We start from the raw sequence: 14,444 nt of genomic DNA, 5'->3' as shown, positions 1-14,444 counted from the left end.
AACATGTTTGTAGACACTTTAAAACACATCCTAATTTCACTCATGACCTGCACAGGAAATCACGGTGGGAATACCAGTCATTTAGAATGGAATGAACGTGACTACATGGCAACTAGTTAGTCTGTCATACAGCTAACGTGGTATGCAGATCTTAACTAATGTGTTCCAGAAAGAAGAGTCATTGAAACTAGAAGAGTGTGAATTGAATAAATCTAAGAATTTCAAAGAAAGAAATTAGAAAGACTAAAATAGAAACTCGTTGAAATAAGAATAGAGCAACAGACAATAATGAAGCCAAAGCTAGTCCTTTGTGTTAATAAATACATAAAGAATATAACACAGTGCCCAGACATGTGTGAGAGCAAACCATGTTAGTACAGGCTAGAGGTTTAAAAGGGAGAAAACCTAGAACTGTAAATGTGGAAATAGAGGGAATGTATTGCAGTGGTGTCAAAGCATATCTGCTCTTGAAATAGATAAATCTTCGTTTATATATAGTGCTGGTGGTTGAGCCTCTAGGGCCCTGGGCATACCAGGCAAATGCTCCACCACTGAGCTGAAACCTAATACCTAAAATAGAAAAATCTTAAATAACTATTGAGGAAATGGAGTCAATGATCAATACTCTTCCTTCAACAATAGCTAGGCAGTTTTACAGGTGAATATTACAAAATCTTGGAGGAGCAAGTAATGTCTGTCTATGCAGATTGTTTCAGAGATATAGGCACAAGAATGGTCCTACGGAAAACAGGTTTATATTTGAGATAGTACCAGAAGTCAAAATTATAGGCCTGTTTCACATGTTAACATATTTTTAAAGTATAAATAACTCAGTAGTTAATCAGATTCTTTAGTTGAGTCTTAAATATTCTACCCAAGTTGGGTTAGCTATAGTAATGCAGAGATGATTTTATTATCTTAAGCTGGAGTGAATACAGCAAACATGTTACAAGATTAAAGGGAAAGCAAGTGATAATATATAGTCAGATAAAAGAGTATTTAGTACTCATCCCCACTCATTATAGTAGAGATCTGACCAACAGGGTTACAAAATAACCTTCGTATTTCCTTCAAGTGGACGGTCAGAAAGCCACAGCATTTGTCATACATTGGAGCTGTGATTTGAGTGTGAAGTGCTTCCCATGGGCTTCAGTATTTGAATAGTTGGCCATAGATGGTGGTGCTGTTTTGGAGGATGTGGGACCTCTAAAGGCAACGCCTCACTAGAGAAAATAGGTTACTGGGAGCAGGCCTTGAGGTATGATAGAAGAGTCCGACTTCTTGTCCATTCTTTGCTCCTGCCACCAGCCATGGTAGATTGTCCCTTCAAGCAATAAGCCTCAGTAAGCTCTTCCTCTTGTAATTGGTTCCTTTCAAGCATTTGATCACAGAAAAAAAAAATTAACGCATGAGGAAATAATAGTTGTGTCCTGGATAACCCAGAATCAGTCAAGATCTGAGCCACTATGTGTTAAGACTGTAAACATAAGAAGAAAGAAGCCCTTCACTTAGCTGCAAATGTGATTATCCAAAGGAAAAATCATGTTTAGAATAGTGGGAAACTTTTAACATGATTAAGAGTTATACTTAAGGGGCTGGAGAGATAGCTCAGTGGTTAAGAGCATTGACCATTCTTCCAGAGGATCCGAGTTCAGTTCTGAGCACCAACATGGCAGCTCACAACTGTCTGTAACTCAAGTTCCAGTGGATCCAATTCCCTCATACAGACGTACATGCAGGCTAAACAGCAATATGCATTTTAAGGGAAAAAAGAGTTATACTTAAAAGCATGTGCCAGGGATGGTGACACATGGCTAGAATCCATCATTAGATAGTTGAAAGCAAGAGGATAATAAGTTTAAAGGAGCCTCAGCTATATAATTTGTTTCAAAACAATCCAGAACCAGTAAAAATATAATAGTATGCCTGTTTATCAATAGGAAACAAGCATAAAATACAGTATAGAAAGAAATCCCAAGTATAAGAGTAGTAAAAATTATAAGATACCCAGGATGAGTGAATTCAACAAGATTACCAGCTGCTGTGTGAAACCACTAGAGTCTAATGCCATAGAGGAGAAGCAGATTTTGTGCTGATGGATGAGACGATGTATAGCAGGGAAGATGATTACATCTTCCCGAATTTATCTTTGCCTTAGTTGTGGATGCCATCAAATTCCCAGCAGAGTTTTGGGTTGCCGTGACAAAAGTTTCCTAACTTTAGCTAGAAGAGCAAGACAATAATGGCCAGGAGAAACCTGAAGAATGAAGTTGATAGGTGGCTGTGTTGTGGTCAGATAGCAAGGGTTCTTAACAGAAAGGAAGCGATGTGGCTCATTCAAGGCAGGTAGAGGTAGCACTAGAGCAGACATCTAGAAATGAACCATGCAAAACTAAGTACAACAGAGAAAAGTTGTGGCAGAAAGGAAATGCCTGCAACCACAACTAACTGTACCTGTAATTGGTTAAGAAGATGAATCCCATGATGCATTCTATCCTATAGTTAAGTTGAGGCCAATTAAGTAACAAAGTGTTGGGGGAGGAGTTATGCAATGTCTTAGTAAAGAATTGTAGCCTGAAAGCATGAAGACTCTCACTTCTCATTTATTCTTGTTACTCAAATAACCCTAAAGGAAAATGGTAAGCTTGCATATAAATGCATTTCTGTATAAATATACCAAATGTCATGAAACACTGAGTGGTACTTCAGCCCAGGGAGGTGGGCATGCAATGCATGTAACATGCGTAACATTATTGTCTTCTGTTTAAAAAAAAGTATAATTCTTATAAATAAAAAGGACAATGTCAAATAGCAAAGGTAGTCATGAGCCTGGACAGGCAGTTTGCAGAAACATCGAGCATGCAGTCTTCCTTCTGATTCTGGACACTCATTTCACATGAAAACTAAGGAAACCAACTGAGTGGAAATCAAGGAAGCCGATGCTCTGAGGGAGGTTTCAGGGAACACAAGGGCACAGTCCCTCTTTCAAGTGTGTCCAAGTGCAATGTTCATCTTCCCTCTTGGCACACACACAGCACTTGGGAGTCTGTGGTGAGCAGGCCTGGGGAGTGCAGCTCTCTGGCAGTGCAGTACAAAGGCCATTCCCTTCCTGGGAGAGAGTGGATCAGCCTGTCTCCAGGCAAGCATGGAGCCCACAGGAGCATGTAGGGGGCCTTCCCAGTGCTTTCCCCCAAACCACCATCTTCTCTTCCCACCCCTCACCCAGAACCAAGTTCAACGTATGAGGTTATTTTTAAGAAGCCTTCTTGGATATTTGGCTGAGTAGAACCAAGATACTGTGCTGTTCCTTCTTGCTTCCTAATTTCTGATAGACTTTAGGGTTGCATGTACGTGGTACCCAGAGTTGCCGGCCGGTCCCTTACAAGGGGCCTAATGTATAGAGTAGAAGATTAGCTGTGCCTTTCCTTGACCTCCTACTTCTCTCTAGCAAAGAGGATTTGTCGTTCCTGTTTGATTATCTCATTCCTAACATAAGCTGCTTATTTTTATGTGGCAGTTGCTAAAAACACTCCATGTATTTATTTCTTTGCACCAACAGGAAGGGCCACACTTTCCTTTGAAAATGGCTCATTTTCTAATACTTAAAGGTACACTCAACTATTTCAAAGAACTACTTCTTCATTGTGGAAGAAAATATATAAAGTTTATTGTGCTAACCATCGTAAGTGTATGATTCAATTTTATTTACAGTGTTGTACACCATCATCATTATCTGTTTCCAAAACTTAAACACTCCACAGAAACTCTGAGCCAATTAAGCAATAAATCCTACCTCTTGTAACCTCTAGCCCACATACTGTCTTTCTGAACTTCAAGGTTTGTCTATGTTAGCTTATATTATTGCCCCATATCTTATATTACTAAATAATATTCTGCTATGTTGACTTCCATTTGCCTCTGGATAGACATTTATTTGTTTTTCTTCCACCTTTGGTTCTTGTCACCATGTGAGTGTCTAAATCTCTAGATTTCAAGCCTTGTGGGTTTATACTTAGGAATGAGTAGAATTGCCAGAGTTTTCCTTACTTCCATGTAAGGACCTAAGCACCTTTGTTGGAGTCAAACTATGAAAACTTAGAAGAACCATCTCTAGTTCTTTCCCCGCAAACGCTCTAGTGTCTACAGTCCTGCACTGTGAAAAGAGAAACAGCTCTTGCCATACCAGATAATGATATTTATACATCACAATGACTATTCCATAGTATCAGATAGCATGAGGGATTATAAGCTGTTAGATTTGACAGGATTTTTTTTAGCTCTGTCTTCTACTTAAGTGTTTATGTGACTTCTGTATTCTAAAAAAAAAAATAGGTTCTAGAAATAGTGAAAACTTTCACTTCATATTTTAGTTCATCAAATCCATTTCACTAGTCCATGTGGTAGGGATTGTTACTAAGGCCATATTTATAGAAAAGAAAGAGGCCTAAGGTAGGAACAATGTCCAGATCCACCCTTTTGAGGGCCATAGCTAGACTTGAACCAAGGCTGGTAGATTCCATCCTCTCTGAGTCTTTTGCGCCTCTGTTCTTTATGGCCTTCACGTTGGAACTTTGTCCTTATCCACTATTTCCCTTCATTTGTGATTCTTGGGTTTTTTTGTGTCTCACACTGAGATTTTGACCATGGGCTTGGGAGCAGCTGAGAAGATGCCATTCCTACTGTCACCTCTGCACAGTGAACACTGGGTTCTCATTAATTGTGCTTCTTCCCTCCTTCCCACTTTGAAGATCATTTATCTTCATAAGGAAGATGGGAACAAAAAGGCATTGAGGAGCTTGCATTCTCTGTCTTTGGCTAGTGTCAAGCAAGCAGCCGACCTCTTCCTCCTGGTCCTTATTTGGAGCAGAACTGAAAAAGCCATTGTCATCCTTTGCCATTTTTCAAGTCTCGGCTATTCTGGGCCTTGCTTTGCTGATGCTCTGCCAGTTCACGCCACTCTTTTGTCTGGTCCCTTTGAGCAGATAATTGGGCTCCATTAATGTTTCATGTCTCCTTTAGCTGTCAGGATACTCAAGGTTCAGTAGAGGGCTTTATCCCAGCAACTCTTTCTGTCCCTCTGGCAGGTTTGCTTTTCATTCTGCTTGCTTGCTGAGTAGTTCTCCTGTGACTTCTATTCATTCATTCCTTCTTCCTTCATTATACAAGCGTCTATTGCTTACCAAGACCCTGTGAAACATGGGGAGGGGGGGCTGCTCCCAGGGGATGCAGCAGTGAGCCTCACACACACTATTCTAACTTATCAATCATGTAGTGTGGATCATTTTGTCCAGTAAAGTCCCTTTCAAATTGAGCAGGAAACCATTTAAAAATAAATAATCTTTTCACTTAATTATGATCAGTGATAAAAGAAAATCTTCAGATTTCTTCTAGGTAGAAAATAAAAGCTCTCCAAAAATCCAGTGTTATTGTCCATCACATTATTCTCAGATTTTTTTCCTTTTTTTATTGTTTTTTTTATTGAGCTCTATATTTTTCTCCACTCCCCGCCCTTGCTCCCCCTCCCCTTCTGCCTTCTCCCATGATCCCCATGCTCCCAATTCACTCAAGAGATCTTGTCTTTTTCTACTTCTCATGTAGATTAAATCCATGTATGACTCTCTTAGGGTCCTCATTGTTGTCCAGGTTCTCTGGGATTGTGAATTGTAGGCTGGTTTTTCTTTATTCTCAGATCTTAATAAAAGTGAGAGACAGAAAAAAAAAAAAAGCCCAAAACTACAACTACAATTAACTAGCATTAATACCCTCTCTCTGTATTGAGGTAAAGAGAATGATATGGGAATGATTTTTTTTCTGCCTATAAAAATTCTATCTGAGCCGGGCGGTGGTGGCGCACGCCTTTAATCCCAGCACTCGGGAGGCAGAGGCAGGCGGATCTCTGTGAGTTCGAGACCAGCCTGGTCTACAAGAGCTAGTTCCAGGACAGGCTCCAAAACCACAGAGAAACCCTGTCTCAAAAAACCAAAAAAAAAAAAAAAATAATAATAATAATAATAAAATTCTATCTGAAAGCCAGGAGGACTTACATAGAGGTTTTCAGGAAAAGGCGAAAGCCCCCTGACATTCAGAAACAGTTGTGGGGAGGCTCTAAAGTCACTTCTGTTAGCATGGGTCACATTTGCTCCACTATGAACCCTTTCTCTAAGACACTGATGCATGCTGGCCTACAGTGACTCATAGAGATGTTTGAGTGGAGTTAGAAACTGTTTGCAGGATCATCAATCAGTAGGGACCAGAGGCCAGCATCTACTGGTTGCCTCATTTTCTACTTCACCACTTAGCATGTGCATGACTGCTCACTAGTGCCTGCGTGACTGTAGATCCAATTTTGTGTGTTTTTTTTTTTTTAACTTTGAAAGGATTTGATATAATAGTTCTACAAGATGAAGTTAGCACACAGGTCCTTAACTCATCTTTTTGGCTAATTTTTAAATGTAGCCAAATATACTTTTTGTCAAATAACGAAAAATCTGTTGCTTAGCTCATAAATTCTGTTAGGGTAGCTTACATAGTGAATGGGTACTCCCTTTATTCTGGCTACTAATGGAAGGACAACTAGAAGAGTTGACATTTATCAACCTGGTGGACTACCCTGTGGGGCTTTTCTAAAGAATGGAAGAGTGGAGATGTAGCTGACCACAGAGTTGACAGCTCTACCTGGGTGCTTGACTTTCCAGAAGACTACAACTTGACTAGTGGAAAACTTATTGTCTGTTTACTCAGCTACCATTCAGACCCTACTGTGTGCAGACTTAATGTTGGGTGATAAGGCAAAGGTGAAAGAACTTACTTCTAGTCTTATAGAAACTCAAGTTTCATGACAAAGGGAGATAGAGAAATAAAAAATTAAAATCCAAGTTGGATGATAAAGGAACTAATGAAAGTTATTAGCATATAAAGAGGTAATATGTCCAATATTTGACTTAGAAATGCCATAACCAAAACTGCTTCCAGCTTTATTTTGGCTTATGGTTCCAGGAGAGAGTCCATCATGGTAGGGGAGGGATGGCAGCAGACAGCCAGAGCAGGAAGCAGAGAAGGTCACATTTCCAGAAAAACATAGGAAGTAGAAAGATCGTCTTTCATCGGTACACAGGAAGCGGAGAACAAGCTGAAAGTGGAGTGAGGCTATAAAACCTCAAAGCCCACTCCTGGTGACAAAATCCCTCAACATTGTTACCACCAAATGTTCAAATATTTGAGCCCGTGAGGGGACATTTCTCATTCATACAATCATAGGGTATTCATCAGTCTCCATTGGGGTAACTTCATGGCTCAGCCCAGTTTTCTCTACTTGGAAAAAAAAAAGTTAGAAAAATGAATACTTGACTGGTTTGGTAGGAGTATTAGAAACAGTTAGGAAAATAGCCTGAACTGTGAGATGTGCCACATAGGACATAGCCCTTGTAGGTAATGAGCAAGTGATAACTCTAAAGTGTCCTCATCATTACTGGCTGCAACCCTTTAGATAAGTGCAGAGAGAGAGTAACATGTTGTTCCCTCTGTGTCTAGTCTATGAGGTCTCTGTGGAACTTGTTCCATCCATCAAGATACAGGTCTGTCGTACTCTGACTCTGAGGGAGATGGCTACTTAGTCTTGTGTATGAATTTCTCATAATGTAAAAAAGCTCCTATGAAAATCACAGCCATTCGATTAGTAACTGTCCTAATCCTTTCAGAATGTTATAACCCAGTTCCACAGCTTGAGTGGCATATAAATAACAGGAACCTTATTGTCCTCACCTGAAGACTAGAAGTTCATGATGGAGGCCTCTGCAGGTGCAGTGTCTTCCTTTTTGCTGCCTTCTGGCTGTTCGCTGTCAGTAGGTAGGGCCAATGGTATTAATCCCTTTCCCAGTACATGGCCCTCCTGACCTAATCACTTACCTACCAGAGGTCCCATCCACAAACAACAGCATCTGGAGTTTCAAGACATGCAAATATTCAGACCTCAGCAGGAACTCATCTCTACTATTCCCTGAGCTCAACCCTAGAGACTGGGGTTCATTCCTCCAGGTGAACTCCAGGAGCATATATTTACCCACAGAACCCCAAGTATTCCTGCATTGTGGGCACATGAGGAGGTGGTGCTAGATGTTCTACTCTGGCCAGCCCTGGACTGAGTGTGCTGTCCTGGTGAAGCTGCAGCCTGGTCTCTGTCCCAGAAGCCAGCTTCTGTCTCCTGGGCTTTTTGGTTCAGGGTTCTCCTGGAATGACTTTCCACCTCTGATGCCTTAGGGCTGAGGCTCTTCTGAGAGTTGAGTGCCCTTTCTACGACTGCCTTGTCTGTAAACAGAGGTGGCGTCAACTGCTCTCTCTTAAGCACTGAGCAGACCCATGCTGGGAGGAGCGCTGGCCTCTGGAGTGTGTTTATAGACCAGGAACTTCACTCTGCCAAGAATCCCTTCATCTGAGGACACAAGCCTGCCGTACCTTCCCACTTCCCCCTAAGAGGGAGGCAAGAACCATCCCTTCTTGAGCTGACCCCTCTCAGTTGGGATCCCATGCTCACATTCTTACAGGACACACTATTCCCTGCTCCCCTGTTCAGTGCCACTTAAACTGGAATAGGTTTTAACTTCATAGAAGGAATTACTTTTCCAGAAGTTGTTAAAGAAAGTTTCATATTCTTCCCTGCTACTTTATATTTAGCATTGTAACACTTTTCCAAAGTTTGTTGCATAAGTCTTCATTATATTTGGTGGCAGGGATATTTTTAACTGACATAAGTATTACACATGTTTATGGGCACCATACAATGTTTTAATACAGATATCCATTTTATAATGTTTAAGTCAGGGTAAACATATCCTTCTCGAAAGATTACCCTTTGCAGTAAACATTTAAAAATACAGAATGCTTTATGAACAGTGTGGCGACAGGGAAATTATCTGTTTATCACCATCTGTATTATAGGGCCTTAAATGATGTCGGGTAGGTAATTTGTACCCAAATATAGAACAAGGCAGTGTAGGATAGGTGAATAGATTTTGAATTTATAGAGTTAAGTTCATGAATGTACAGTGTTCCTGTTTAATATAATGATAAAGATTCCCTAGTGTCTCATTTGGTTTTATAACATTGACTCTTTGAGAGCTCAATACCCATGGGTGACAGACTTTTGGGCCATCACCTTGATTTTCCTTTTTCGAGTCCAGTGTTTTTAGACTAATATTTTTAGGGTTGATGGAAAATGGGAACCTTCTAAAGTGACAAGTTATTTATATAGTTTCTTGTACTCAGGCTTCTGCCTGATTTATGATGTAATAGAAAAAAAGTAGAAATTGAAATTAGAAGGTTGAAAAGAAGCAGATCAAATTGCTAAGAAAGATTGAGAGAGATACAGTTTATCTTTTCTCCTTTCTGAGTGTTATTTTGTAGACAATGCACACATACAAGGTATCTTCTGAAAGTAAAAATGGAAATTGCATGGCTGAATCTGTGCTTTTAGAATGTAATTTGCAGCTCCAGTCTTTGATTCTCATTTGGCAGGCCAAAACATTTTAGTAGTGGAAAATTCCTTTTCTGTGTTGCTTGAGTCTTTGGTGCAGAATCCAAGTCATCTTAAAGAACTGGGAAGAGACTTAGTAATTCCCAGGTGCTTCCTTGTACATTGTGGGAGGATACTATAAAATCTGAGGAAGGATACTACACACTTTGCTGTGGGATGGTCATTGAACACTGGGTGCCAGTTCTTTAGTTTTAATGAATGGAATCATTGAGTAAAATAAGTAGCTTTCCTTATTTTTTTTAAATGGAATTATTGTACAGTTCCCTGAAACACAGTTTTAAAAATAAATCTCACTGGAATCAAAGTATAAAGCAATTAATCATTTTCTTACTAGTTTTTGTAGTTGTTTTTAGAGGGTGGAGATGGTGTGTAGTTACCCAGCCACCAAGTGATCTGCCTTCAACTTTGTGAGTTGCCCTAGACTTTAGCCCATGGCACTAGATGCCCCCAGGGTATTGTGGACCCCAACTGTCTATGAGAGTAGACACACTTTCTGTTCATCTTAGTTCTGTTTATTAGGGCCCCATTGTCCGTAGAGCTTTGCACACATTATTGTAATGTCACCACGTTGAGCAACCGCTTCCTGCCACTCTCCTGAGTAGTGAACAAATATTAAATTTGTACTGAAGATTTATTCTCCCGAGGAGAGGACCCCAGGCTTACTGCAACTCACTTAAGAAACAGACAACATTTCCCAGTGCTCTTGGTACAACCTGGGGAAGTTCCCACAAAGCTGGTCTCAGACACCCTAGTCCATCCTTCCTATTTACTGAGACTCATCTGACTCAGAGTTTTCCTATTCTTGTCTTACCTTCTGACTCGGGTTCTTTCTTCTTTACCTTAAATTCAATAATTTTCTCAAGGATTCTCCATGACATTTCTCCCAAGCCAAGCTTGTTTCTTCTTAGGTCATTCTAAAGTCTGGCTTGCATGATGAGCCCAGCTCTATGCTAACCACCAAGAGTAACATTCGTGTCTGTCTTGCCTCCGTCTGGTCATGGAATGAGGCATGATTCAATAGGCAGTGCTGGGCAGGTTGAGGAGAAAATGGTAGTGAAAGTGTCTCTCAATTAGAAATGAAGTGATTTTAGGGGTGTGCTCCCCACACAAATCAGGTGGGATCAAAAAGCCTAGAACAGGTGAGCTCTGGGGTATGAGTGATAAGAGATCAAGGTAACATCAGGCTGTCTATGATGTCTGAGCATGGAACATGGCTCCATTCTGGCAGAGTGTTACCCTAGCAAAGTAGTACTACAAAGGCTTTAACTGACCGTATTTGAGGGTATCTACAAGTCTAACTTTTAAATTGCTTTTTTTTTTATTGTTTTTTAAAAATCTAGGAACACTTAGAGCTGTGTGTGAGTTTGCATGCCTGTATTCCCAGTACATGGGAAACTGAGATAGGTACCCAGACAATGTCTCAAAAAAAAAAAAAAAAAGGAAGGAAGGAGAAAGAGAGAGAGAGAGAGACAGAGAGAGAGAAAAACCATTACCCAGCTCCAGCCACAGAACTCTATCAGTTGCCACTCTGAACCCACAAATACCAGCTCTTACTCTCTGCCCCAAGACCCTGGCCACCTCACTGCCCTCTCTGTGGATGTGGGTACTTTAGGTACCTCATGGAGTGGGGTTGGATCCTTAACTACTTTTTGTGTATATGACTGTTGTTTTCACTGTACCACCTTTTCCTTTGGGGATGAATACTACTCTGTGTAGTTGTCCCGTGGTTCCTCCATCTATCCACCGGGGAGTATCTGAGCTGCTCCTAGGAGTGTTGAGTTGCAGTGCTCCCTGCAGATCCTCCCTTCACTTTTTTCTTGGTGTGTGTAGTTCCTCCCATTGCTGTAGACAAACTTCCCGATCCCAAAGAAACTAAGCCACACATGCTTGAGTTCCACGTGCAAAGTGTTGTTGGGTTTGCCTATAAAATAGGAACATTTCCCCATGTAGATTACTGCTAGCTTATTTATAAACACTTAATTCTATGTAAATAATATAAGCTATACTGTGTTGTTTTAGAGGGATGTCAAAAATCATCTGTACATGTTCAATGTAGATGCATAGATTTTGTTATCTCAAATAATTTTGCTGTGTTTTTTTTTAATCCATGGAAAAGGCCTTCATCTATTTTTTTAAAAAGTGAAACATAGGAAGGCCAAAGTGAATTTTAACATCTTTCATCTAGTTACTGAAGATTCTTAACAATAAAATATTAGTGAGCTCTAGCTTTCCATTCTAACATTTGTGCCATATTTAATTGATTGATTTCCACCCTTTCAGATTGGAGAATGAACTGTGATCGTTGCTCAATACCAAAAACTATTTTTTAACAATGAAGTTTTGTTCCTTAGGTCATTGTTTTTAGATTCAAATGTGTTTTGAAGGAATGTTGATATTCATTTCTGTCTTCAAACTTTTTAAGCAATTGCCATAAAGTAACAAATCAGAAAACACAAAGTAGCAAATATACTGATTTTTTTTTTTTTTTTACTGAATTGGGGAAAAAAAACTATGAGAAACAGGGTGCTTAGAAAAGAACATGATCCTGTAGCTGGGATGACATAGAGTAGTATGTTCGGTTAACCAAGTGTTGCTGATCACACAATCAAAGAGAACAAATACATGCAACCTCTGACCGTGCCTGAGGGGGCTTAGATGACTTTTTCAATAAAGATCTCAAGCCTGGGAAACTGGCAGCAATGACATGATCTGAAATGAAGAGTCAGAAACTTTTCAGATAGAATACTGTTTAAATTTTTCTTCACAGAGACTCAGTCACTGTCATTCAGACACACAAGTTTGCCTACAGCTCATCATTTCCTAACAAATATACGTTCCCTGTAAAATCAAAAGCGCAAACAAGGCAGGCACTGAGTGCTGGAGAGGGTGTGTGAAGAAGGGACCACCATAATGGATACTTCATATATACATAGTGCAGATCAGACGCCTTTAAGGAGACAATTTAGTGAAGGAAACCCGGAACCACCGTTAATCTCCAGTTCGCGTAAAAAAGACACTAGATGGTGCTGTGAACCAAGAAGTGTGTTCTTCGTTAAGGTGCTAAGGTGCGCCCGGGAGTGAAACTCTCCTCGGCTCACACCTCTCCCCTCTTTTTGTCATTCCCGGATAAGCACCCTTCACCTGACTTGGGAAAGACTTTTGCCAGTTATAGCTTATGAACCAAATGAGAATTTATTTGCCTGAATTTATATCATTTCCAAACAGAACTAGCCTTGAGTTTGCTAATGACAGTGAAGCAAGAAGAGATGTGAACCTAAGATCAGATGACCTCAAATATGTGGGGCAGAGTCCATGCCCAGTTGAGACCGGGCTTTTTAGCGAAGGGATACAGCTACCACTAAGGGTTTGATTGGCAGCCCTGTTTGTTCGGGAAATACACTATTACAAATTGATCTGAAGTAAAATTGTATATATAAAGACATTTCTTTTCTTCCCTCCTTTTCTCTCTGAAGGGGGTGCCCTTGTGGAAAATGGTGTTTCCTCCGGTTGACATTGAGTAGACAGTCTGAATGCTCATTTCCAGAAACATCAGTGTGCCTCATTCTCCCACTTCCGTTCACTGGCAGAAAGCTTTTCACAAACGGGTTATTAGAGATTCACTAGGTCACAGGATGCCAAAACAGTTTAGCACAGTAGGTCCTCACTGAGAAAAATACAAACTTATATAATATTAGCAAGAACTGAATATGAGACAGGTCAGTGGGGAAAGAAAAAGAACTAACATGATTTCAGTATATCTTACTCTATGAGCAATCGACTACTTAAAAAAAAGTTTGGAAGATTTAATTTTTAGTCTACATTAGAATTCGGGGAAATTTAAATAAAATCCTTTCACAGTAATTTTTTTTTAAATCTAAACATTTAAGTTAGTAATTGTTCTCATAGGAACAATGGCTATAGAGTAAGCCATTTTTGAACTTTGAAATTTATTTTCATTCTGAAGACTACAGAAGGTTTGAAAAATCTGAGTATTATAGCTATATTTGATTGTTGAAGATTGTAACCTGGTAACTGGGTGTTATCAGATTAGCCTGGTATTCTTTCAAAGACCACCCAATAAAGTGTATTCAGTTAAAGAAGTTGCCACTTCAGAGGAGAAGATAGTAATCTAGACATCATTGTCTCTCCTATTATCTTCCTGCTTTATATGAATAATATTTGTATAATGTCAGAATTGCTTTGACTTTGGCTTTACTGAAGACAACCAACCCAGGAATTTACCTGTTGATCAAAAAAATAAAAGAAATAAAAAGGACAGGAGACACCAGGGACTGCCACCAGGGGTCGGCACAGCCAAAGGCTTGCAGCAAGCTCAGGGAAAAATAGCTACAAATGAAAATCTGCCAGCGTGAACCAAGCCATTTCGTTTTCTCAGAAGCTGGGAGCTCTGTTAGAGCAGGAACCGTGCTGCTGTTGGGTTTCAGTAGGACCAGAGCAGTAGAATGGGGCCCAGAGTCTTATAAGCTCTCCTGTCTAAACACTTAGGAAGTAGCTCTGTGTGTAGCAACATTCAGTTCACACGGGATTCCCATCAGTGAAGTTGGGCTGGCCTGCTCCCCACCACCACCACCACCACTATTAGTATAGTAAACTTTGTTTCACCCAGTGTTGATTCTTAATGGCCCATCAGGGTAGCAATACTCAGCTGTGGATGGAAACATGAATAGTTAATTGTTCGGAGAGCTTAGACTAAAGCACAGTTAGTATATCAACTACACCTGAGTATAGATATGTCGGGAAGCATATATTCTAGAGCTCTCCTGGAGTCTCAGGCTTGTGAACCCTATGGTAACGTCTCTTCCCACTGAAGTCGTCCCCTTAGCGTCCTCAGGTCCCCTCCTTTGGTGTCTTGACCAAATGCTACTCTAATGGAATTTAGGCGAGGGTTTTCTTA

General features: G+C 40.2%; 1 protein-coding gene across 7 annotated transcripts in view; it reads left to right on the top strand.

Annotated features, from left to right (window-relative positions):
- Positions 1-14,444, top strand: part of Grb10 (growth factor receptor bound protein 10) — a 112,768-nt gene that overhangs the window by 47,610 nt on the left and 50,714 nt on the right. The gene's annotated exons all lie outside the window — the stretch shown is intronic.

The sequence above is a fragment of the Microtus ochrogaster genome, linkage group LG1 (assembly GCF_000317375.1).
Source record: "Microtus ochrogaster isolate Prairie Vole_2 linkage group LG1, MicOch1.0, whole genome shotgun sequence".
Taxonomy (NCBI): domain Eukaryota; kingdom Metazoa; phylum Chordata; class Mammalia; order Rodentia; family Cricetidae; genus Microtus; species Microtus ochrogaster.
The sequence above is the reverse complement of the archived record's forward strand: the minus strand, read 5'-3'. Positions and strand labels throughout refer to the sequence as shown.